Below are 6,000 nucleotides of genomic sequence, written 5' to 3' on the forward strand. Positions count from 1 at the left end.
TCTCTCTCTCTCTCTCTCCTTTCCTCTCTCTGAAATCAATAAAGATATATTAAAAAAGAAAAAAAAAAGAAAAACCAGATCCTTCTACTTGTGAATCAGCTTCTCTAGGTTTGATTTGTCTCCAAAGTCTCTTACTTCTTCCCTCAAGATGCCTCTTTTGTCTATCTGATTTCATTCTTCCTATTTTTCCAGAACAAGTCCTAATTATCTAAAGCTTTGATTGAAGCCATAAATTGCTCTTCTCCCCCCACCTCTTGTCTCCTCCCAATGTTCTATCTAGCATATACACACAGTCAATTTCTTTAATCAATTTTATTGAGGAAATATATATCACCTATTTTAAGTATCAATTTTCCTTGTTCATCTGGTTCCAAATGGCACCCTCTACTTCCATATTTCAGGCAGCAGACTGGAGAAGGAAAAGTGGAAGGGGAGGAAGCATGCTGCTTCCCTTTAAGGATATCCTTCCCCAGAAGCACACATCACTTCCATTCACATCTCATGGCTATGAGGACTGGGGGTAGGGGAGCAGAGAAAAGACTTTTTGTTCTGACACCCATGTATACAGTTAACCAGTAAGTTCTGTGACCACAAAACAAGGGGGAAATGTATTTGTGTTAACTAGCAATCTCTGCCACATTTTTCAATACTTGCGGAATAAAATCTACTTGAACTTATTTTTTAAAACCCAAATCCTCATAGTTACCTTTACATATCACTATACATCAACCCAATGAGCCAACCATAGCCTGTCTATTCATTGCTTTAAAATTCCACATATCCTGTGTGTCTTTGGTTTTTGTCACATCGTGGTGCTTCTCTGATATACCTTCATCTTCACAGGTTCACCTTGCACTCAGCCTTCAAGTCCCAGTTCAGCAGCCACTTCTTACATGAAGCTTTCCCTGACTACTCTACCCCACAGCACTCCTTCCTACTCTGGGCTCAGCATTTATTTGTTGCTAGTTTGGTTCTTGTATTTTCTATTTTATAGTATTATATAGTTTCATCCTTGTATTTTTTATTTCATAATATTTTTATTCATATTATTTTTATTTTCTCTTTGTATTTCTGGTCTCTCTTGAGAACAAATATTATGTTGTTTTGTATCCCACTCAACATTTTGCATAAGGCTAGGTAGTGTTTTTTATCTATCAGTTGCATATTTATTCACTATGTGTACGAATTAATAAATGTATGAATTATGAGTTAGTTTAATGAATCAAAAGCCATTGTCCAGCTCTGGCTGGATGGCTCAGTTGGTTGTTTGGAACGTCTTCCCATACACCAAAGGTTGTAGGTTTGATTCCTGCTCAGGTCACATACCTTGCAGATTCGATCCCTGGTTGAGGTACAGAAAGGAAGCAACCAATTGATGTCTCTCTCTTACTTGGATGTTTCTTTTTCTCTCTCTGTCTCTCTCTCTCTCCCTCTTCTTTTCTCTCTCTCTCTCTCAAATCAATAAATGTATCCCCAGGTGAGGATTTAAAAAAAGCCATTGTCCAAAGTAATTTCAGTAAGGAGAAACTGCACTAAAGGAGGTCATCTGTTCTTGACTAAGATAGGGGACATTGGTTTATCATGGGCTAAGTACTCATTTAGCTGTAAATGGATGTAGATTGGATCTGCAGAATGTGTTTAAAGCTCAGTACAGTCTTATAATTGTCTGAGTGAGCTATTAAATTGTACTTGTGGCCTAATAATATAATAGTGTCTTAGATTTATAAAATGGTTTTATGCCTAACTCTAAATCCTTTAACTTTTAAATCTACATTTGTTGACCTGGGAGTGTACAGAGTAAAAACTTGAGTTCACATTGCTGAAGAACTCATTCCTCAAAATATCCTTCTTATACAGCTTTAGGGTAGATTATTCCAATGAGAGCCACTTTCCTGATGTTCAGAAGACTTAGTCCTCTCTTCTTCCTATGGCAGCTGTAGACTGACTTCTCACACTGGTGGCCTCATGCTTGTAAACAGTCACTTCTAGATTTCTGGCCACCTCCTGAGCTTTTTTCTTAATCCTTGGCCCGGGATATGTTTTTTGTCTGTTTGTTTTTTTGACTTTAGAGAGAGAGGAACAAAAAAAGAAAGAGAGAAACATTGATGTGAGAGTGAAACATCAGTTGGTTGCCTCCCGTATGCACCCTAACCAGAGATTGAACCCATAAACTGGGTATGTGACCTGACTGGGAATTGAACCAGCAACATTTTGGTCCATGGGATGATGCTCCAACCAACTGAGCCACTTGGCCAAGGCTGGACTGACTTTTGCATCCTCTAGCCCTAAAGTTGTGTCTCACTAATTCCCTGTATTAAACTCTTTTCTATGAAAAATTTCTAGACTGGAGTCTTATTTTCTCTTGAATCCTGAGACAAAAACACATTCTGTGATGGTGATGAGCAATGACCTAGAATGAGCTATATTATTTTGTGTGTGTTGGAGAACAAATAGAACAAATGAAAGACACAGAGAAGAAATGGTTGGAAGATTTTTAAAAAATGAACACATTATAGGCTGGCCAGTGTGGCTCAGTGGTTGAGTGTCGACCTATGTACCAGGGCATGGTTAGATTCCTGGTCAGGGCACATGCCGGGGTTGTGGGCTAAATCCCCAGTAAGGGGTGTATAAGAGGCAGCCAATCGATGATTCTCTCTCATCATTGATGATTCTATCTCTCTCTCCCTCTCCCGTCCTCTCTCTGAAACCAATAAAAATATATATATTTTAAAATGAACACATCACTTAAGAGAAGTCATTTAAGGGAAAATTGTGAGGGTATAAAATGTTTATCAGGTACAGTGACAAAAGGAAGAAAAGGAGTTGCATGCTGAGAATAAGTTCTAATATTTGTCAAGGTAAAGGAAGACTTGCAGGAATTCCATTTCAGTGTAACAATATTCCCACAAATGTACTTCCAGGGTCAATTAGAATGATGTTACCAAAATAGTGGACCAACATAATGCCTGGTGGGATGGTAAGGTAATCAAGGTTCTTGGACCTTGGTTATCATAGAGAGCCAAGAGACTTCAAAGTCCTGAGTTAATACAGTAATCTATAATACTGTCCCTGCTACATAAGAGTGAATTGCTTCTCTAATCTTTACTAATTAATCTAGAGAAAAAGCATTTGCCAGATTTAATAGTGGCATACTGTTAACCACATCTTGAACAACTGTGTAGGTGTTAATACTACCTAATTATATTCACATAATTCTATAAAATCCATCTTTCTTTAGCACAGACTTCATAAGTGAATTATAAGGGGGAATTGATAGAAATCTCCACCCTTTATCTTTTAAATTTGATAGTGGCACTAATCTCTGAATTATTATTGGTGATTTTCTATTTTTCAAGGAAGAGGTATTCTAGCTCCTTTTGTTTGATCCTTTCTGCTCTGTAGATCAAAGAGCTAAAGTGGGTATATTTCCTGAAATCAATAAAGATATTTAAATAAATAAATAAATAAATAAATAAATAAATAAATAAATAAATAAAATAAAGTGGGTATATTTCCTGTGGAATAATGTATGATTTGCATTTAGAAACTGCATAGTTAAGCACGCATGAGATCACAGACTCAATCCACTGTGAGATGAACTCTGATTTTTGCATTTCTCTTCCTGCATTATAATAAAGAATTTCTGATTCCTAAACCCCACTTAATGTAGGCAATTGACTTCCATAACTTCCTACTCTGACTACTAGAGCACACTGACTTATAGGATCTCCCTGGGTTAGTGTTAGCTCTGAGCCAGTAAATAACCTCTGGAATATCTGAAACAAACAGACACAATATTAACATTTGTTGGATCTTAGTGGTGAGAACATGAATGTTTCTTTATTCTTCCTACTTTTCAGTATTTTCACAATATTTCATATTAAAAATATTTAAAAATCTCAAATAATTGAGATGAACCCAAGAATTACAAGTACCTATGTTTACAGTACAGATCACATTTGAAAACATTTGCTGAAGTTTGGAAATAAGGATCCTTAAAAGAAATTGATTACATAAAAATTAACTTCAAAGAAGATGAAGACAGAAATAGATGAAATATTTGTTCCAATTTAAATTTTTTGTGATGAGATCCTAATTCTGCCTGTTTCTTTGACTAGTTATGAGGATCAATCTTGGCATTATGATGCTTTTATGCATTTATTCCTAAAGACCATCAGCTTCCCTTATGAATGTTGTTCTTCTATATAAAAGGTTAGGAGAAGAGGAAGCCAAAAAGAAAATGAAAAAAATAAGTCTGAAGCGACAGTTATCTCAATAACTATCCATGAACACATATATTTTGTTTATACACATTTTATCTGTAAGGCATTTCTCAAAGTGTGGGCTTTATTAGTAAGTGACTTTTATTTTTCTTTATTTATAATTACATTTTATTTTTATTGTTGACATTATTACAGATGTTCCCTATTCTTCCCCCCCCTGCTTTTCCCCTCTTCCACCCAGACCCACCCTCCCCTCCTTCTGGCCCTCACCACATTATTGTCTGTGTACATGGACTTTGCACATATGTTCTTTGGCTAATCCCTTTACTTTCTTCCATCCTGTGCACCCCACCTACTTCCCCTCTGACATCTATCAGACTGTACCATGTATCCATGTCTCTGATTCTATTTTGTTCTTCAGTTTGTTTATTTATTTTTTAAATATATCTTTATTGATTTCAGAAAGAGGAAAAGAGAAGGAGAGAGAGAGAAACATCAATGATGAGAGAGTCATTGATCAGCTGCCTCCCTCAAGCCCCCTAATGGGGATCAAGCCCTCAACCCGGGCATGTGCCCTGACCAGGAATCAAACCCCTATCGCCTGGATCCTAGGTCAACGCTCAACCTCTGAGCCACGCCTGGCCTGGCTGTCAGTTTATTTTTTTAATTAGATTCTACACATAAGTGAGATCATATGGTATTTATCTTTCTCAGACTGGCTTATGTTGCTTAGCATAATAATCTCCAGGTCCATCCATGCTGTCTCAAAAGGTAAGAGTTCCTTGTTTTTTTTTTCCCACAGCTGTGTAATATTCCACTGTGTAAATGTACCACAGCTTTTTGATCTACTCATCTACTGATGGGCACTGGGGCTGTTTACAGGTCTTGGCTATTGTAAACAATGCTTTTATGAACATAAGGATGCATATATTCTTTCTGATTGGTGTTTTGGGATTCTTAGGATATATTCGCAGAAATGGGATTTCTGGGTCAGTTGGCAGTTCCATTTTTAATTTTTTGAGGAAGCTGCATACTGTTCTCCACAGTGGCAGCACCATTCTGCATTCCCAAGAACAATGCACTAGGGTTCCCTTTCCTCTACATCCTTGCCAGCACTTATTTCTAGTTGATTTATTGATGGTAGCCATTCTGGCAGGTGTGAGGTGATATACCATTGTGGTTTTAATTTGCATCTCCCTGATGATTAGTGACTGAGTATTTTTTCATATGTCTATTGGCCATCAGTATGTCCTTTTTAGAGAAGTATCTCTTTAGTTCCTTTGTCTATTTTTAAATTGGATTGTTTGTCTTCCTGGTGTTGTAAAAGTTATTTATATATTTTGGAAATTAACCCCTTATCAGATGTATCATTGGCAATTATGTTCTTCCATACAGTGGGTTTCCTTTTCATTTTGTTGATGGTTTCTTTTGCTGTGCAGAAGCTTTTTATTTTGATGTAATGCCATTTGTTTATTTTTTCTTTGTTTTCCTCGCCATAGGAAACATTTCAGCAAAAATATTGCTAGGAGAGATGTCTGAGATTTTACTGCCTATGTCTTCTTCTAGGATGTTCTGGTTTCACAACTTGCATTTTAGTCTTTTACCCATTTTGAGTTTCTCTTTGTGTATGGTGTAAGTTGGTGGTCTTGTTTCATTTTTTTGCATGTACCTGTCCAATTTTCCCAACACCATTTATTGAAGAGATTGTCTTTACTTCACTGTACACTCTTGCCTCCTTTGTCAAATATTAATAGAGGTGTGGGTTGATTTCTGGGCT

The sequence above is a fragment of the Miniopterus schreibersii genome, assembly GCF_964146895.1.
Source record: "Miniopterus schreibersii genome assembly, chromosome: 9".
In the NCBI taxonomy this organism is placed as follows: Eukaryota; Metazoa; Chordata; class Mammalia; order Chiroptera; family Miniopteridae; genus Miniopterus; species Miniopterus schreibersii.